Below are 22,725 nucleotides of genomic sequence, written 5' to 3' on the forward strand. Positions count from 1 at the left end.
TAGAGCCAAAGAGCCTCTAGAGTTAGTGCATTCAGACCTTTGTGGTTCGATGAATGTGCGAGCTAGGGGAGGCTGGGAATATTTCATCACTTTTACTGATGATTATTCGAGGTATGGGTATGTTTATTTAATGCAACATAAGTCAGAATCCTTTGAAAAGTTCAAAGAGTTCAATGCTGAAGTTGAAAACACATTAGATAAACGGATTAAAATACTTCGATCTGATTGGTGTGGAGAGTTTTTGGATTCTAAGTTCCAGAAATATTTGATAGAACATGGAATCGTTTTCCAATTGTCAGCACCTGGTACACCTTAGCAGAATGGTGTATTGGAGAGGAGAAACAGAACCCTGTTGGACATGGTTTGGTTGATGATGAGTTACGCTTCCTTATCAGACTCGTTTTGGGGTTTTGCAGTAGAAACTGCAGCTTACATCCTCAACTATGTTCCCTACAAGGGTGTTGCCAGAACACCTTTGGAGTTGTGGAACAGTTGTAAAGCTAGTTTGCGTCACTTCCGCATCTGGGATTCCCAGCATGTGTGCTTGAGGCTAATCCTAAGAAACTGGAACCACATTCGAGACTGTGCCTATTTGTAGGCTACCCCAAAGGGACACGAGGGGGTTACTTTTATGATTATAAGGATAACAAGGTGTTTGTGTCGACAAACACTACATTTCTTGAGGAGGATTATATAAGGGAGCACAGTCCAAGAAGTAAAGTCATGTTGAGTGAACTTTCCAAAGAAACTACTGAAACTTCAACAAGAGTTGTTGAAGATCCTGCTACATCAACAAGAATTGTTGATGTGAGTTCATCTAGTAGGTTAAATCCACCTCAAGAGTTGAGGGAACCTCGACGTAGTGGAAGGGTTTTGAACCCACCCATTTGCTATTTGGGTTTAACTAAAATCTTGGCTGGTAGTCGATGGCAAGGTTAAAAATCCGTTATATTACAAGAAAGCAATGGAGGATGTTGACAGAGATGAATGGGTCAAAGCCATGGATCTCGAGATGGAGTCTATGTACTTCAACTCAGTTTAGGATCTTGTAGATCAACCTGATGGGGTTAAACCTATAGGTTGTAAATGGATCTACAAGAGGAAACAGGGTGCTAATGGGAAGATGCAAACCTTCAAGGTTAGACTTGTGGCAAAGGGTTATACTCAGGTAGAAGGAGTTGACTATGAGAAGACTTTCTCGCCTGTTGCCATGATTAAGTCTATCCGCATCCTCCTATCTATTACCTCATATTATGACTATGAGATATGACAAATGGATGTCAAGACTGCTTTTCTGAATGGCAATCTTGAGGAGACCATTTATATGGTACAACCCGAGGGATTTATAGCCCAAGGTCAAGAGCAAATGGTTTACAAGCTGAATCGGTCCATCTATGGATTGAAACGAAGATCTTTGGTTATCGTTGTAACTTAAGCATGTCTGTGGAGACATACAAGTGGATCGTGCTTTAAGTGATAACCTAAATGGCCTATAGTATATGGATAAAAGAGGAAACCTTATCTTGGTGACGCTACGAGTGTGGCCCGCTTTGTAGGTGTTACAAGTGTTGTAAAGTGCTATAAATGGTCTGATCCTGACCATTCGTATATTAGACATGTGAGTAGGGATGCTCTATACAAAAGAGTTTGTATAAGACCAGACCAGGAAATATTTAGTCTCGTTATATAATGCCATTTATGACAGAGACTTTCATTTTACTAGGATGACCATAGGTAACATGACCTTAATCCTTAGTGAGTTGTGAACTCCTACTATGAGGGCGGTCCTTTGATTTGCATGGGTGCGAGTGGCCAAATCGCCGACTCAAACCTACCACTTTAGAGATTCGTTTGATTGGGGAGCTGGGAACTCAGGTACACAAGACGAAATTCACTCCTTCCCTGAAGCAGGGGTAAATAGATAAATTGCTCTCTTAAGGGATGATTTTGGGGCTTGAACAATATGACGCCACACCTTCTCTTGGCCCGAGAAGAGTTTACTCATAGTAGGACTATGATGTATTATTCATTAGAGGGATCAATGTGAAGGATCTCATACCGAGAGTTCCATGAGCGTGTTCAGATCGTTCCAATCTCACCGTGACCGAAATACAAATGATATACATTCAACACATACAGCTATGCACATAAATCTAATTATCGACATGCTCAGAACAAAATAAATAACAGGGAAAGGATTCCATACCAGTTGAAGACTATCTTCGAACTTTAGAACCCCAACGCAACGTGATAACTTGTAGAAATACAAGTTATTTATTCTGTTTTATTTAGATTATGCGGCAAAAAGAAGGAAAAGTTACGTCGACAGTATAGAAATTGGCTTAGAAATACGTAAAGTGCCATGAACACACCCGCTAACCCCATTGTGATGGCGAAATGGAATGTCCAAGTCTTTGTTTTGCGGGAAATAGGTCACTGCATGCGACAATCGATCAAGAACGAAAAAGATCAACGCAATTGCAACGCATGCGACGATCGATCATGGATTCAAGCGATCATCGCATTTCCACCGCATGTGGCAATCGATAAGAGATCAAAACAACTACACCGCATGCAGCGATCGATCGAAGATGTGAAGAGCAACACATTCGTAGGGAACTCTAACAAGTGTACAACTTTTCTGTTGTACGAGTCTGACAAATTGATCGTGGAGCAGAGTAGACATTTCCATTACGATATGGCAGGAATTATATGATTTTCAAAGTGGGACCACTAATACAAAGAGCCAAGGTCTATAAATAGCTTCCTCAAATTCAATGTTAAGAAGGTTGTTCTGAAAAGACAATCCAGAGAAAATCCGGGAGAACGGCAGGACAAGACTGAAAGGTAAGTCTCCGAGCACGAAATTATTTCCATTGCTGAAGAAGAAGCTCTGTGCAAAAGATCACTTCTACCTGGAAAGCAAGCCTGAGAGGGAAGTTTTCCACTCTATTTCATCCACAAACTGGCAAGCATAACATCTTCAATCGGGATCTGTGTCAAGACATTGACACTCTTTCCGTATTTGTTCTTATTTTCCAATTCATCTACTGTGTTCATCTATCTTTAATCTTTCATTCACGATTTGTATCAAACGCTAATCTTTAGATTTTAATATCATTATCATAATCATTATCATCTCTCTGTTGTTTTCCACACATTCATCATCCATTTTCTTCATCATGTGTCATTAATCCCCTGGGTAAAGGGGAAGGATTAAACGAGTGAGTTAATCCTTGTTAAGGAAATTGGCTTAGTTTAGCTAAAGCATGCTCAACGACATCTTCACCTGTGAGAGTAGAAGTGAAGATGTTATTCCGCCTATCAAAAGAAGATTAAAAGAATGCATTAACTAAAGCGAGAAGTATTTCCAGAGATGGAAACAACCTTGCATTCATCACGTTCATCCCTATTTCACCATAGACATATAGGAACGCGGCCGATCACTAAAACGTGTAAGTCAAGGGAAAGTGGAACCTTAGTTGCGTCCTCAGCAAGATTGACGAACTTGCGATGTCCTTTCCCCCAACCCATTCTCTTTCTGATTCATTCAAAGGACTTGCCACCGCATACATTAGATTCTTTTGCAACACTTCACAGCCAATTCTCAACCTGTATCATTAATAATTTAGTCATTTATTTTATCACCGTAATTTATTTTACAGCACTTTACTTTATCACACTTTATTTACCATCACATTTTATTCTTTAACGCAATTTACTTTTCATCGCAAATTATTTTTCTACACACCCAATTCATTATTCTTTATTTTAACCGGTCGCATATACCACATTTATATCGCATTAACAATAACAATCCCTGTGTTCGACCTTAGGTCAATCTGAGAAAATTGCGTTGGAATTATACTTGGTTCCGGCGCAAGAAAACTTGTGACAGCACTACACGAACGCATACTATGCAGCATATCATCATCAACGCATACATTTAGAACGTAGTATCACAATATCTTTATCTCAAAGAGCTTGAATCATTCATAAGCAACGCATTAGTTAGTTAGATAAAGATTACAAATTTTATTCATCACAGCAGATCCCTCCAACAGATCTACCAACACCCGGCAGGAACGTCGACTGCAACAGCACGATCAATACGAACACGAACGCTGCAGCGGAGATGACACCACCACTAATGAGCCTCAGGTATTCTCGAAGTGAAAACCCAAAGGGTGGGCTTTGGTGAATTTGGTAGAAGACAGAGAACAACGAGTCGTGTAGACGATAAGCAAGTGGGAGATAAAACAGTGCTATCGTATAGCAGAAGTGCTTATCGCATAGAGGAGCAACGCAATCGTGTAGGAAAATCTGAACGATCGTTTAGGAAAAACGTACACGATCATTTAGATAAATCGTGAGGTAGACGATCGTTTAGACGGAGAAGCAGCTATCGCATAGGCTTTTGGGCGATCGTTTTACGAATTCTTTTGGGCGGTCGAAGAAATATTGAATGCACAATCCAAAATGAAAACTTTTTTTCATTTTTAACCCATCGGTTACCATAACTTACGCTACCCGCTACCCACGTCCGAACATGGAAAAATGATTACTTATCATATAATTAATCAATTAATTAATTTATTAATATAATCATATTATATTTATATCCTATAGTTTGATATCACATATCTACTATAGTATTTTCTCCTCTACTTGATATAAATCATACTTGTATCTAATTTCCTCCAAAATAATGTATCTCATACATTTGCTAATTATATCATATATATAATTAATCAGTCCAAATATATCATATATAATCGAACTTTCTCTTGTTAATTTGAACATTTCAAATTAACCTAAATACCGGTTTTCGACTTTTATCCAAGCTACCTAGGGGACCTAATGGACCTGTGGCTCGAAGCTCCAACGGTACGGGAATAGCTGACTAAACTCTTTAGCCACGATATCCACCATCCATTAACTGCCAGTGATTTCACTAAAGACCAATAGCTGAACTCTTCTTACCACAGATATATTTTTGTGTCCATTGGATATAACCAATCATGAGTACAATGACCTTTCACAGATGCTCGTAAGTACAGCAGGCCAATTTATCGTTTTCCCCCTGTAGTTACATCTCACTCCTTAAGTACCACTGATTCCTCTAATGAACAATACAACATAGTCCAACTATGTGTGAACCACCTCTCGGGCCAAGAGAAGGTGTGTGGCGCAACATCGTTCAAGCTCCGGAATCAGCCCTTTAGGGGAAGGTGTGTGGCGCCACATCGTTCAAGCTCCAGAATCGGCCTTTGAGGAAGTCATCTATCTACTTACCTCTGCCTCGGGGAAGGAGTGAATTCCATCTTGTGTAGCTGAGTTCCCAGCTCCCAAATCAGACGAATCCCCAAAATGGTAGGTTTGAATCGGCGACCTGGCCACTCACACCCATACAAATCAAAGGACCGCTCTCAATGGTAGAAGTTCCCAACTCACTCAGGATTGAGGTCATGTTACCTATGGTCATCCTAGTGAAGTGAAGTTTCTGTCATGAATGGTGTAATATAACGAGACGTTAACATTTCGTGGTCAGGTCTTATACAAACTCTTTGTATAGGATGCCGCCACTCGCATGTCCCCAACATGAATGATCAGGATCAGACCATCTGTGACAAGTCATAACACTTGTGACCATTCCACAAAGCGGGCCGCATCCACAGCGTTACCAGGATAAGATTTCCCTCCTTTATCCATTTGTTACAGACCATTTTGATTATCACTCAAGACATGAACCACTTGTATGTCACCACATACATGCTTGAGTCACATACAGATAACCAGGGATTTTATATTTATTGGTTTGTGATAAAGCAAATAAAACAATTAACCGAGCAAAAAACAAGATGTGAAGTAAATATCATATATTAACAACACAAGTGTTCGTACATACTATTTACAAAATACAGGACACGAGACTTTAGGACATCAACCCAACAATCTCCCACTTGTCCTAAAGCGAAGTGGGGTGTACAAAAAACTTAGTACAAAACAATAAACTAGGGCATAAAAGCCCAGTACAAGAAAATCTCTCACTTGCCCTAGTCCAGCCATGGGCGATCCTGTAGACCCATGCTCCGTAGGTAACCCTCAAACACTGTAGCCGTGAGAGCCTTCGTAAATGGGTCAGCAACATTGTGCTCCAAAGCGATCTGCATGATGATCACGTCCTTCGATGCACTATCTCGCGGATCAGATGATACTTCTGCTCGATGTGTTTTCCGCGCCAGTGACTCCTTGGCTTCTTGGAGTTCGCCACTGCCCCACTATTATCACAATAGAGGGTAATGGGCCTAGACATATCTGGAATAACTTCCAGGTTTGTCGAGAACTTCCTGAGCCAGACGGCTTCCTTAGCAACTTCGCAAGCCGCTACGTACTCCGCCTCCATAGTGGAGTCGGTGATGCACCCTTGCTTAGTGCTTCGCCACACTACAGCTCCTCCGTTAAAAGTAAAGACTGACCCTGATGTGGACTTGCGAAAGTCCTTATCAGTCTGAAAGTCAGAATCCGTGTATCCTGTAAGGATCAAATCTGTAACGACCCGACCTTTTGAGTACTCTGATAAGGGTCGTTACTCATTTACACATTTACATTCAAAACATTTTGACCATTGAGGAAAATAGATTTTATTAAAATAATAAAGACAGTTTTCCAAAATAAATAACAAATAAGTAAAACCTTTGTTCGGGGCCCCTAAAATAATGAAGAAAAAAAATAACTTAAACAAATAAAATTTTGACCAACATTGAGTTTCAAATCAAAACTTTTAAATAGCTTGAAAACGTAAACTGAGCGGAAGCGATTTATATGTCCTATATGGCACGATCACAGGTCCCTCTCGTCACCCACCTGTCCGTTCCTATCATTACCTGAAAAACATAAATTAAGAAAGGTTGAGTATAAAATACTCAGTAAGTGATCCCATTACCGGGATCAGACTATACATCCACGAGCAAAGAAAGATAGCCCGTGGCTCATACAGCTGCATCGGTTTTTTATGATGAAAGGAAAACCAAAAGACATACTATCTTGCCTTGAAATGCATGTCTAGCGGCCCGTAGGCACACCGTCAAACATGATAATAACATGAACGTGAATCCATCGACTCACGCATGTCTAGTGTCCCGTAGGCACACCGTCAAACATGATAATAACATGAACGTAAACCTGTCAGTTTACGCATGTCTAGCGACCCGTAGGCTTGCCGTCAAAACATGAAACATGAAAATAAAAGTAACATGAACATAAACCTGTCGACTCACGCATGTCTAGCGGCCCGTAGGCACACCGTCAAACATGATAATAACATGAACGTAAACCTGTCGGTTCACACATGTCTAGCAGCCCGTAGGCACACCGTGAAACATAATAATAACATGCGTCAAGGCGAGATAATAAACCGCTCTACTGGTCTGTTCATGCATCACATACATAATATCAGTACTGATTAGAAATTTTAACATGCTTATAATACTTGTAACTGCCATGCAACTAGCAAAATATAATGACAAACAAAATCATGCTCAAGAGTCCACCAAGTAACTTTATAGGTCTAATCTAGGTCGTTTGGCATGAAGGCACCGGTAATAGTATCACTTACCTCAACTTGGTAAAAAAACGCAAAACAAAATCTTCTTAGAACTTCTTTAGCATACTTGAATCAACCAATTTCAAAACTTGATTCAATTAGCCAAGCTGATCAAGAATTAAATCCAAAATCAATAACTTAATTTTCCACTATTACTCTCAATCCAAAAGAATAACCAGCCAACAACTTACCCAAAAGTTACCGATCTTTACCAATTTTCTGCAGAACAAAAAATGGTCTCTAGCTTGATGGTCAATGCCTCAAAACTTCCAAATCTGGAATCCAAGATTTTTCTCAAGATTCCGGCAAAGATCGGGCAGTGGTGGTTGATGGTCGTCGGCTTGTGGCTATCATAGATAGGCAGCGGGTGTTGCTTTCGGACGACATAAATTGTTTAGGCTCGCGACTAGTAGTGAGGGTCTTGCATGAGGAGGGTTTGCGAGAGTGAGAGAGAAGGGGAATTTCTAGTTTTACAGATTTAATTCAGAAGCGATTAAGAACAAACCAGAGCTTCAAACAATGATCCAACCGTTCAAAATGAAACTCTATATGTCTCGAACAGACTGACCAAATTTGAGCACGATCCAACTATTTAAACTCTAGCTATCAACAATTTTGTGAAAGCTGCCGCTGAAAAACCGAATTGCTCTCTCCCCAATTTTTGGCCTCTTTTCACTTCATTTAATTTTGAAAAAATATCAATCCTTTTATTTTATTTTTAAAAATTTGAAAATAATAAAATATTTTATCACGATATCTCAAAAATCTCCAAAGATTCTATTAAATTTATAAAAGAATTAACTTTTCAAATTATCTTAATTTAGGCTTCAAAAACCAAAATTAAAGGGCAGATCCATCAAGTTGATATAAATTAAATCCTTCCAAATATTTAAATCAATTTAAAATCACATGAAATTAATTATCTCTTTTAATTTTTTTTTTAAGTTGACCCTAAAATCCAAAATCAAAGGGAAGCAAAATTCAATATTTTCAAGATAATCAGTTCGAATATCTAATCAATTAAATTCAATTTAACCAATAAATTTTGTTCAATTATTTCAATTTAATCTCAATTTTTTAAATGAAAGAGAAATTTAAACTCAATAATTTTAGATAATTAACTTAAATTTTCCTAAAATTTAGGATGTCACAAAATCCCTCAAACCATACACGAGCATGTAGTCCTTCGTTCTCCGAAGATACTTAAGGATGTTCTTCACTGTGGTCCAATGACCCTGGCCTGGGTTAGACTGATACCTACTGACTATACCCACAGTGTAGCAGATGTCTGGATGAGTACAGAGCATTGTGTACATCAAACTACCAACGGCAGACGCATATGGGACCCGTCTCATCTCCTCAACCTTTTGAGGCGTCTTAGGACACATTTCCTTAGACAAAGTGACTCCATGCCTAAACGGCAGTAGGCCCCTCTTGGAGTTCTGCGTCGAGTACTTGAGCAACATCTTGTCAACATACGATGAGATAGTGCTAGCACTTTGTTCTTATGATCCCGAAAGATCTGTATACCTAGAACAAACTGAGCCTCTCCCAAATCTTTCATTTGGAATTGGGTCGCTAGCCAGTTTTTAACTGCAGTCAGTAGACCTACATCATTCCCAATGAGTAGGATATCATCCACATACAACATTAAGAAGACTACTGAAGCATTGATGATCTTCTTGTAAACACAACTTCATCAACGTTTTGGTCAAAGTCATACGACTTGATCGCAGTATCAAATTGTATGTTCCAAGATTGAGACGTTTGTTTCAGTCCATAAATGGACCGATTCAGTTTGCAAACTTTTTTCTCTTGACCTTGGGCTATGAATCCCTCGAGTTGCATTATATAAATGGTCTTCTCAAGATTGCCATTCAAAAAGGCCATCTTGACGTCCATTTGCCAGATCTCATAATTATAATAACCTGCAATGGACAGGAGGATGCGGATCGACGTTAACATGGCAACAAGCGAGAAAGTCTCCTCATAGTCGATTCCCTCTACCTGGGTATAACCCCTTGCCATAAGTCGAGCCTTGAAGGTCTGTACCTTCCCATTAGCACCTCATTTGCACTTGTAGATCCATTTACAACCTATAGGGCGAACCCTATTAGGCTGATCTACAAGATCCCATACTGAGTTGAAGTACATCGAATCCATCTCGAGATCCATGGCCTTGACCCATTCATCCCGGTCAACATCCTTCATTTCCTTCTTATAAGACAACGGATCCTCAACGTCGCCATCTACTACCATAGCAAGGATTTTCGTGAAACACAGATAGTAAACGAGTGGGTTTGCAACCCTCCCACTACATCGAGGTTCCCTCAACTCTTGAGGTGGAACCGACCTACTGGATGAACTCCCATCAACAACTTTTGTTGATGTAGCAAGCTCTTCAACAACTCTTGTTGAAGTTTCAGTAGTTTCATTGGAAAGTTCACGTAACACGAATTTACTTCGTGAACTGTGCTCCTTTATATGATCCTCCTCCAGAAAAGTAGTGTTTGTTGAAACAAACACCCTATGTTCCATTGGATCATGAAAATAACCCCCTCGTGTACCTTTAGGGTAGCCTACAAAGAGGCATAACCTCGACCGTGGTTCCAACTTCTTGGGATTAGCCTCAAGCACATGTGCAGGACAACCCCAAATGTGGAAGTGCCATAAACTAGCTTTATGCCCGTTCCACAACTCCAGAGGTGTTCTTGCAACATTCTTAGAGGGAACACAATTGAGTATGTACACCGCAGTCTCCACTGTGAAACCACAAAACGAGTCCGGTAAGGAAGCGTAACTCATCATCGAGCGAACCATGTCTAACAAGGTCCTATTTCTCCTCTCTGCTACACCATTCTGCTGAGGTGTACCCAGCGTTGAGAATTAGGAAACGATTCCATATTCAATCAAATAGTCTTGGAATGCCGAGTCCAAAAACTCTCCACCTCGATTCGATCGAAGTATTTTAATTTGTCTATCTAATGCGTTTTCAACTTCAGCCTTGAACTCTTTGAAATTTTCAAAGGATTCAGACTTCTGTTGCATAAGATAAACATACCCGTACCTGGAGTAATCATCAGTAAAACTAATAAAATACTCATAGCCACCTCGAGCTCGCACATTCATGGACCACAAAGGTCAGAATGTACTAATTCAAGAGGCTCCTTGGCTCTAAAACCTTTTCCAGTAAAAGGTCGTTTAGTCATCTTACCCTCAAGGCAAGATTTGCACACTGGAAAAGAATTTTCTTCTAACTCACTTAGAAGTCTATTCTTCACCAATCTCTCAATCCTATTGAGATTGACGTGCCCTAAACATAGATGCCAAAGTTAGGCATTTTCTTTTGGAGAAATTTGTTGACGTTTTGATTGAGTTATGACAGTTCTGAACATTTCAGTATTATGGAGGGAATTAATGGCTAACGGCCTTAGCACAAATAAATTCGATTCCAGATTTGCTGTGCAAATAAAAACACCATCTTTATGAATAAATGCTTTATTCAAATCAAAAGAAACAATGTAAATACATTGCAAGAAACACTTTACAGAAATAAGGTTCCTTTTTAGTTTAGGAACAATATATACATCTTTTAAAATAAGAAACCTATTATGTAAAGCTAATTGGAGTCCTTCCACTGCCACAGCTGAGACAAAGTGCTCGTTGCCTACTCGCATCATCATCTCACCAACCTCTAGCTGTCACCAAGATCTAATCCCCTGAAAAGAAGAACAAACATGGTTAGTGGCACCTGAATCAATTATCCAGGCAGAATCATCATTCTCCACTAAACAAGTTTCAAGCACAAGTAAATCACATTTACCTTCGTCGACCTTGGCCTTAGCCTTGGCTGCTTTCTTCTCTTTCAGATATCGAGGACAGTTCCTCTTTCGGTGTCCATCTTGGTTGCAATGGAAACACTTTCCTGTAGCAACTTGTGGACGCCTCCTTGGGGCAACAGACGGTGGGTTAGCAGGTGCCTTCCCTTTTCCCTTACCACCCTTCTTCTTCTTCCCCTTTACAGAGTTAGAAACAGAAGGTGCAGACTTCGTTCCTGAGGTCGAACCTCTATGGAACATCCTGAAGGATGAAGCAACATTTGCCTCACCCTTCTACCTCTCCTTACTTTTCAGTAAAGGTTGGTATGTCTGCAACTTGTTGAGGAGAGTTGTAAGGTTATACTTCACTTTGTTAAGAATCACATTATTAACAAAGTGCAGGAAGCTCTCCGGCAAAGAATGCAAGATTATGCTAACCTGGCTGCCCTCATCGATGGTAGACCCATTCAACTCCGCCACATTGAAATGGACCATCATGTTTAGCACATGTTCATGAACAGAGGTGCCTTCTTGCATTTTGGAGTTGAATATGTATTTAAGAGCCTCATGCATAAGCTGTTCAGATGGTTGTCCAACATCCTCCGCAAGGACTCCATGATCTCACGCACTGAAACCATAGGCTCATGTTTCTTGGCCAAAACTTCAGAAATACTTGCCAAGATGTAGGCTCGAGCCTTCTCATTCGCCCTTGTCCATCACTTGTATGCCTCCCGAACATTTCGAGCGAAATTTGGAGCTGGAATAGGAGGACAATCCTCCGTGAGAGTGAACATGAGATCCTCGATGATTAGGATCGTCGTGATCATGTGTTTCCATGTTGAAAAATTATCGCCAGTTGGTTTTTCGACACTTAACAACGATAACGTGGTTGTTGCCATTTGAAAATGTTGCTGAAAATACGAACAAAACTTTATTAGATTTTGCTAAACCACTTTTCAACCAATCAATTTTGCAAAACAGTTTCAAGTACCCTAAGTTATAGACTTCTATTTTGCAATGATGCCCCAGTGAGGCAGGACAAACGCCATCGGTGGGGTGATTAGTTGCCCCTTTGCTGAGATGAGACATTCTCAACCATTAGGCAGAACCAACTCTTGGAACTGAACCTAACAACCACCATTTTTCGGTCCAGAATTGTTAACATTTAACTATTCCACGTAAGTGTAACCCCTTGCTTTCGGTGTTAGAGTCCCACCCTAATGCGCTTACCATAGGGAAAAGATAAATTAGGACAAGAGACTAAGTTACCTTATCCTCTTACAGGAGATCAAATAAAAAAATACGCAAAACTGCCATCCTTTAGGGGGACACTCCCAGGGTGCCTCAAGGCGATGTGCAGTAACTTTATTCAACCTAATGAGGGAGACTGAGGGATATGCTATCGCAATTTCTGCTCCCACTTACTATGAACATTCTCTCCATCCACCTTGATATTGACCTACCCAAACACCATCCGTTGGGGGGACACACCAAAGGTGCCGCGAGGCCGAGGATAGATCTCACAGTGTGGACTATTTAGGAGAAAAATGAAAGGTTTAAGTGAAGTATCTTATGCCCCAAGTACCTCTCACTGAATGTTCTACCTAGGGATTCATTAACCTAGACAATCCGGCTGCTGATTTTAGTCTAAGTCATCTTTTTAAACTCTGCTCATAAACAACGTTTGTCTATGAAATATGAACAAGTTCAAGTAGTTACATTTAAACACTTAATGGGTTGTCCTTAACTTGCATGCATGCATCAAATCTATCTAATTCACCTTTCCAGGTAAGTTCCCAGGTAGGGGTGTTACGTTTCCGTCAACTTAAATACCATGGCCTAGACAGAACCTGCCTTAGATAAAAGGTCCCTTATAGATAGATTTGCTACACTTTAACCTTTTATTAGCCAATTTAATCATATTAAATTGATTAAAAGATTCACTAGAAGAAATTTGGGCTTTAATGTCGGTTTTAAACCGACATTAGTGGGCTTTAATGTCGGTTGACAACCGACATTAAAGATAGTATTATTAAAGCCCTTTAATGTCGGTTGCCTTTCACGTCGGTTTTAAACCGACATTAAAGAGCTTCAATAACACAGCCTTCAATGTCGGTTGCAACCGACATTAAAGACCTTCAGTGAAATTTCCAACCGACATTAAAGACATTCAGTGAAATTTCCAACCGACATTAAAGTCTCTGTTTTTTTTAATTATTAACTGACATTGAAGCCCGAATCTGTTCGTTTTTTTTTAAATTCCGTTGCCGAATCCATTTTTTTGGTCAAAAAGTATAACATGACACATCATCATTGAACGTTGTGGCTATGTCATATTATTCATGTATGGATTATAAATCTATTACATTTAATCCACAAATTCTGCTATAAAATTATAATTTAAAAGGTTGTACAATAATTCAGGCCTTGAAAACACAAATTACAAGTAATACAAACATTATCATATTACTGTCTCTCTCCACTTGGTAAGTATGGATCCCTTCATAATTCTTCTTGAACCAACCCCCTAGCTTCAGTAGTGTCTGGTTATAAGTATCTTTGTCTGACCACTGTTGTTCAAAGGATCACAAACAAAAAAGGTTTAAGACAAAGGATTGAAAGTGAAAATGTGATAAGAATTCATATTCAACTAACCGTGTTTATTGGGAATGTGCATAAATGGTACATTCAAGACAAAATTCTTGTAGTGAATGTGTTAGATCTAAAGTTCCCCAAGAAAAAGCATAAAGAGGTTGCGATACCAAATATTTACTCCTTTGTTGCATCTGCAAAACAAGAAAACTCAATAGTTGAATAAATGAGAGAATCTTCTTTTTCAAGATCTTGAAGAAGAGAAGCTTGGTTACCTAGATATGAGATATGAAGAAGATGAAAAATTTTCGGCAGCATGACGATGCTACCACAACAAAACCAAAAATTTACCTTGAACCTCTTCAAAGAAACACACTCCCAAAAGTATTTCACAACCACTTGTTCTCAACATAACTATCAGAATTCCCAAAAAATGAATATTCAAGAACACGTACATCAATAAGCAAATTTAGCTCACAATATACCTCAAACCTCAAAAGTTGTCACAAAGACTACCATATTGCATGAATAACCCACAAACTACCATAGTGCGACCTACAAACTCAAGCACCTTGAATCAAATCTAAACTACAAATAAATAGTACCCATGAGTCATAAATGGGTGTTACATTCTAATCCAATATGGTCCAAAGAGAAATAAGCACACTATAACTTCTGAAACAGAAATTTTCATATCATTAGAGTCACTTGAAAACACTTAGAAACTGTGCTTAAAACTGCAAGCATTCAAAAATGCACTTACCAGGAACAATTTTCACCTGAATCTCTTACTGTTGCAAGAAATCCATCTCCTCTCCACCCCTTCCAAACACCTAAAAAATATACAAACAAAAAAGGTTTAAGACAAAGGATTGAAAGTGAAAATGTTATCAGAATTCATATTCAACTAACCGTGTTTATTGGGAATGTGCATAAATGGTACATTCAAGGTAAAATTCTTGTAGTGATGCTTATCGAATGATCAAATAATTTAAATCGAATATTAGAATGATGCTTATCAAATCTTAATATGAAAAATGTTACTAATGTAATAGAAATACCAATTCTGTTACAGAGCTAGATACTAACTATTTAAATCGGATGTTAAAGAACGCTAGTAGAGCAAATTCATCATAAATTTATACTTGTAATGATTTTTAGCTATATGCTAACCTAGCGTTTTCACATTTATTCTAGAATTTCTGGGACATTTTAAAAATTGAACTGAAATTTAAATATTCAACAAGAATGTCAGGAATATACACATAGATAACCATATAATAAGTTCAAATCTACATATGAGAATGATGGTTACAAAGTTCTAACCTCCGATGAAGGTTCCACGCTTAGTGAATGAATCTGTGCTCCTAAACCCAATGTCAACATTACACAACAAGCGCTCAAGACACTTTTTAAAGTGTACTTGTTTGGTTCCACACCATCCGAGAGCATCTCGACGAAGAAACTTAAACTCTGAACTGCTTGACCATTATCATAACAGGAAGATACAACTGAAGTCCATGAAATCACATTCTTTTTCTTAATTTTCTTGAAGGTTCTTATTGCAAATTTCAAGCTTCCAGACTTAAATAGAAGTTCGAAAGAGAGTTGCCACATTTGATTTTGATGTGGCAACTCTCTTTCGCCATTAAAGTGGTGGATGTGTGTATATATAAAAACCGCCCCGTTGGAATTCGTCTTTACTGAACGCACAGGAAAACAAAATTAAAATAAAATTAAAATGAATTTCTAAAAAAGAGAAAGCAGAACGGTTACCATTTTCGATTTCCCACACCAGAGAGACACCAACACGCCGCCGCACGCCGCCGTACCACACTCCAAATTCTCTACTCTCAACGCATGTAACCACGAAATTCTTCAACATGATTTGCACCAAGTGGCCGATAACATCCGTAAATTCGTCGCAGATTCCGATCTCTTCGATGTCTTGCCGGACGATCTCCTTATACACCTCCTCTGCCGCCTCGCCTCCTCTGCCTTCTCCCCTTCCGATCTCCTCAACCTTCTCTTGACGTAATTACATGCTTCTTTTCTTTTTCTTTTTTCCTCTGTTTTTTGTTGGTTTGTAAATTTCTCGTTTTTTTTTGGATGGTTTTGCAGATACAAGAGGTTGAATCGCTTGGTTCTTCATCCTTTGGTTTTGTCTAAGGCCGGACCAAAGGCGTTTGCAGTGAGAACGAAAAACTGGTGCGATTCCGCTCACCGATTTCTCAAATGCTGCGTCGACGCCGGTAATTCGGAAGCGAGTTACACGCTCGGAATGGTTTGTTTATCTTTTTCTGTTCTTTTTTGTGAAAAGGATGAAGAAATTGTTACTCTGTATTGAAGTAGGGAGGGGGATTAATGAATAATGATATCTATATTTTTTCCCCTCTGTAGATCCGATATTATTGTTTGAGGAATCGAGGGAATGGAGCTTCTTTAATGGCGAAAGCAGCGATTAAATCTCACGCTCCGGCGCTGTACTCACTCACGTGCGGTGGCAGTCGATGAGATGGTGTCGAGCAGGAATAGCGAGTGGGGGGACGAGGTGCAGTGGCTGGTAATGGGAGGGAGGAGGTGGCTGATGGGGAAAATTGGCTGGGGGGAGTGAAGCGGGAAATGAAAAAAATGGGGGGAATGAGTTTTGTTATTTTTTTTTTTTAAAAAAAGAAAAGCGGATCTTTAATGTCGGTTTTAAACCGACATTAAAGGTATACCTACAATGTCGGTTTAAAACCGACATTAAAGATCCGCTTTTTAAAAAAACAAAACCAACATTGTACACCCGGTTTCACTTTTTCCAACCGACATTAAAGCCCAAAATTCTTGTAGTGATTAAAGCCTCAAAGTTGCTAATCGTATTAGAACCGTGATCTTAGGTCTATATGATCCAAGTTTTAAACACTTTAAAACCATGAATTAAACCTAAGTGAACATGCATGTCTTTTTTATTTCTTTTAGTTCTAATTTCTCTTTAACGTTTAAAAAGAAACAACTAAAAAACATTGCGCACAACGAGGCATTTATAACATTTATAAAGTAACCTATGTGTCATGCTTCATGCAATGTCCAGTCATTACTATATATAAATTTTATATAATTCGTAACAACCAAACAAACATGTTATCATTCACCCTTATACTGTAATAATTATAATATAAAGATGATGCATGTCAATGCTTTTTATGTATGCATAAATATAACTTTTATATTATATGATGCATGAGCATGCTCTGACATAATTAAATCATGCTTTTCTAAATTATAACAATTACAATAAATAGATGATGCATGACTGTTGCATAACCTAAGGTGGATTTACTATATGTGCATACCATATGACATATAAAACATACATCGCATGTAATAAACAAAGGATTAATGGACCAAGATGAGCCTTTACAAAAAAAACGGAATAAAAAACCCTATCTATTACATTTTTCATCGAGCAAACCAGTTCACAGGCGAACCGGGTCTTGAATCGCGAGGAGGTCTTGATCGTGTAGCATACTCCAGCAGGTAGACGATCGTTCAGCGCACACTAGACAATAGGAGCATAAGAAAACGATCGCGTAGACGACGACGAGGCTGCGAAGCCTGACCGTCCATGCGATCATGTAGCGCGATGATAGGTAAATGATTTACCTTGTGTTACTAAGCGATCGTTTAGTCAGTTACTAAGCGATGAAGCTTGCTGACTTAAACGATCATCTAGCGCGCGCGCTCTAAACGATACACGAGCGTCTCATCGTCTAACTGATGCATGCAACTTGGTAAACGATTTACCTTGCGATACTAAGTGATTGTTTAGTCAGTTACTAAGTGATAAAGCTTGCTGACCTAAACGATTGTCTAGCGTGGGCGCATTAAACGATACTCAGCGATCGTGTACCCGATCGTCAATCCGATACGACCAACTCTTGATCGCATTCCCCATCGTTTAATCGATGCGTTCAATCGTGATTGCGTACTCCTTCATCTTTATGATGCGATGGACATCGATCGTGTAGAACTTTTTCTGCATGATGCGATCAACCCTAGATCGTCTCCATCCTCGAAGAGCCACAACGCTTGCCCAGAACTTCGACGAATGACTCAAAACTTCAAATAAACTTTGAATACAGACTCGATAACGATTATTAATGCCCAAAAACACAGGGGCCTTTACAAATAACCACAAATGTAAAAGGATCTTAAACAAACCAAGGCTATTCATCCCGAAAACATCCATTAATCCGACACATCCACAACAGATTTAACAATTAAAACAGTGTAGAAATGCACCCACCATGAATGTATATTTCATTTCGTTGCAACAGATGAAATCGGAGTATTAGAACCTAGCTCTGATACCAATTGAAGGATCTCATACCAAGAATTCCATGAGTGTGTTCAGATCACTCCGATCTCACTGTGACCGAAAGACAAATGATATACATTCAACACATATAGTTATGCACATAAATCTAATTATTGGCATGCTCAGAACAAAATAAAATAACAGGGAAAGGATTCCATACCAGTTGAAGACTGTCTTCGAACTTTAGAACCCCAATGCAGCGGATCCCTCCAACAAATCTACCAACACTCGCCGGGAACGTCGACTACAACAATACGATCAACACGAACACGAATGCTGCAGCGGGGACGACACCACCACTAATGAGCCCTGGGTATTCTTGGAGTGAAAACCCAAAGGGTGGGCTTTGATGAATTCGGTAGAGGACGGAGGACAACGAGCTGTGTAGACGATAAATAAGTGGGAGATAAAACAGTGCTATCGTATAGCAGAAGTGCTTATCGTATAGATGAGCTCACGATCGTGTAGGAAAAGCTGAACGATCGTTTAGGAAAAACGCATATGGTCGTTTAGATAAATCATGAGGCAGACGATCGTTTAGACAGAGAAGCAACTATCGCATAGGCTCTCGGGCGATTGTTTCACGAATTCTTTTGGGCGGTCGAAGAAATATTGAATGCACGATCCAAAATGAAAATTTTTTTCATTTTTAACCCATCGGTTACCATAACCAACGCTGCCCACTACCCACGTCCGAACATGGAAAATGATTAATTATCATATAATTAATCAATTAATTTATTTATAAATATAATCATATTATATTTATATCCTATAGTTTGATATCACATATCTACTATAGTATTTTCTCTTCTACTTGATATAAATCATATTTATCTAATTTCCTCCAAAATAATGTATCTCATACATTTGCTAATTATATCATATATAATTAATCAGTCCAGATATATCATATATAATCGAACTTCCTCTTGTTAATTTGAACATTTCAAATTAACCCAAATACTGGTTCTCGACTTTTATCTAAGCTACCTAGGGGACCTAATGGACCTGTGGTTCGAAGCTCCAACGGTACGTGAATAGCTAACTAAACTCTTTAGCTATGAGATCCACCATCCGTTAACCAATCATGAGTACGATGATCCTTCACAGATGCTCGTAAGTACAACTAGGCCAATTTACCGTTTTGCCCTTGTAGTTACATCTCACTCCTTAAGTACCACTGATTCCTCTAATGAACAATACAACATAGTCCAACTATGTGTGAACACCTCTCGGGCCAAGAGAAGGTTTGTGGCGTCACATCGTTCAAGCCCCGAAATCAGCCCTTAAGGGAGTCATCTATCTATTTACCCCTACCTCGGGGAAGGAGTGAATTCCATCTTGTGTAGCGGAGTTCCCAGCTCTTAAATTAGATGAATCCCCAAAATGGTAGGTTTGAATCGGCGACCTGGCCACTCGCACCCATACAAATCAAAGGATCGCTCTCAATGGCAGGAGTTCCCAATTCACTCAGGATTGAGGTCATGTTATCTATGGTCATCCTAGTGAAGTGAAGTCTCTGCCATGAACGGTGTTACATAACGAGACGTTAACACTTCGTGGTCAGGTCTTATACAAGCTCTTTGTATAGGACACCTTTACTCGCATGTCCTCAATATGAATGATCAGGATCAGACCATCTGTGACAAGTCACAACACTTTTGACCATTCCACAAAGCGGACCACATCCGTAGTGTTACCAGGATAAGATTTCCCTCCTTTATCCATTTACTACAGACGATTTTGATTATCACTCAAGATATGATCCACTTATATGTCACCACATACATGTTTGAGTCACATACAGATGACCAGAGATTTTGTGTTTATTGGTTTGTGGTAAAGAAAATAAAACAATTAACCGAGCAAAAAACAATATGTGAAGTAAATATCATATATTAACAACACAAGTGTTCATACATACTGTTTACAAACTACAGGACACGAGACTTTAGGGCATCAACCCCAACACAGTGGTACTTAAGGAGTTAGATGTAACTACAGAGGAAAAATGGTAAATTGGCCTAGCTGTACTTACGAGCGATTTGTGAAGGGTCATCGTACTGTTAATTGGTTATATCCAATGGATACATAAATATATATGTAGTGCGAAGAGTGCAACTATCAGTCTTTAGTAAAATGCCCGACAGTTAACGGATGGTGGATATCGTGATTAAAGAGTTTAGTCGGTTATTCACGTATCGTTGGAGCTTCAAGCTACAGGTCCATAAGGTCCCATTGGTAGCTCAATGGATTCATGTTGAGAATTAGTTTTTGGGTCAGTTTGAAGTGTTCAAATTAACAAGAGGGAATTTGATTATATATGATATAATTAAATCAATTCAGTTATATGTGATATAATTGAGTTAATGTATTTGATACATTATTTGATTGGAGGAATTAATATAAATATGGTTTATATTAAATGCCATAAAGAAGAAAAAGAACTATGGTTTATATATTGCATATGATGTGATACTGAAACATAGGTTATAAATATAATATGATAAATTAGTTATTATATTTATTTATAATTAATTAATTATAAGATAATTGATTTTGGTTTTTCTCCAATAACCGGCTTAGAGGTTGGTTATGGACAGTTTATGGCAACCGGTGGGATAAAGTGAAAATGGTTTTCATTTTTTCATAACACAGATTACACATGCAAGAAGCATCAAGTTATGCGATATCATTGAGAGTGTAAACAATCACTCGAGTTTATCTATACGACAGTGACTCGTTTGCTAAACGATCGAGTACCCAAGTCTATGTGATAGACTTCTTCCTTCTCCCACTTATTCAATCATTTACCCGATCGTCTAGTTCCTCATTCCCTCTTCCCAAATCCATACAGAGCCCACACCTCCTGGATTCTTACACCGAGAATACCAAGGTAGCCTAGTGGTGGTGTCAAGTTGCTGTTCAAAGGCCGAGGATAGAGTTTCACTCGTTGCTGTGAGAGGATTTTCCAGAGGTGTGTTGCGTTCGTGTTGTGGGACGCGTTGGTGAGTTCAATCGAGGAAATACTAGAAGAAATATTTCTTCAAAGTTATGTTTACTCGATACTTTGTATTTATTCATGAAACATGCTGTAATTTAGACTTGATGCATAACTGTTTTATGGTAGATTGTAAATGTTGATGTTCTTTCACAATGGGATTTGGAACGATCTGCTTCCACTCATTGGTTCTCTACTTTTAGAGTTCCTTCACAGATACCCAAGAAATATGTATCATAGTGTCGAAAGAGGAAAATAGAGGAAATCGAAGGAGGAGAAAAAAGTTGTCATCAGAGGAGGTCGGTCTCATTGTCGAAAGCTCATAAAAAAAGTGTCGACTATCCTTACACTATCATCGGAGGAGCAGATAGACAACGAGGCGTTGCCAGCTTTGACTAACGAAGCTTCATCATAGAAGAAATGGCCAGCGATTGAAAAACTGAATAAATGGTTGGCAGTTACAAATTTTCATGGGGATATTTGTACGAATGACCCATTTTTTGGGCCCAGAATGTCAAATGACCCATTTTTTAAAAATAATGTCAATTGACCCTCTACTGACATTATCGTCATACCAGATTACGTAAATTGACCTCATAAGTGCCTCACGTTATAAGCCTCGCTCTCAACTAGTCAAACTTCTCGCTTTTGCTTTAAATTCCTTAGTTTGATGTGATTGCTCGTCAGTGTACGAATGATTTGACAATTTTCATGACTGAAGCCTCAAATCAATAATACCTAAACATAATGGTGATTTCTTTAAACTATAAACTCCATTTCAATGCTGATTTCGAACGGGGATTTCCAAGACAAGGCTTTTTCAGAACGAAACAGGTTTTCCAAAATGGTGTTTTATTATTTAGATGTCTGTTTCATTATTTTTGTTGTGTTATTTCTGGAAAGGTAGGAATTGAGCATTAGAAAAGTTTATAATGGGAGAGTAAGAGAGAGTGTGGTAGAGTAAGAATGAGAGATCATTAGGGTTTGAAGTTTTGAGAGATTCAAATCGAAGATGGGAGCAAAAATAGAGAGAGCGAGAGATAGAATAAGAGTGAGAGAGAGCGAGAGTAAGAGAGAGTACACTTCAATTGCTTATACAACTCAGTGACAAATGTTCTTTTGCTTTGTAGGATGACAGAAAAGTATCTACTTATTCAATATAGAGGTGATTGAGATGAGAATGAAAGTTCATATGTTGGAGGCGAGCTAATAGGAATCATTGTGCCTGTTACATTGAAGTATGATGAACTTAAATCTCAAATTTACAGGGTTACAAATGTCAGTTCTTCAGAGTTTGATCTTATAATGAGAGTTAAATATAAGTTTGAATACGAAGCCCCTC

The sequence above is a fragment of the Benincasa hispida genome, chromosome 12 (assembly GCF_027475165.1).
Source record: "Benincasa hispida cultivar pf3 chromosome 12, pf3_genome.v1.1, whole genome shotgun sequence".
Lineage (NCBI taxonomy): Eukaryota > Viridiplantae > Streptophyta > Magnoliopsida > Cucurbitales > Cucurbitaceae > Benincasa > Benincasa hispida.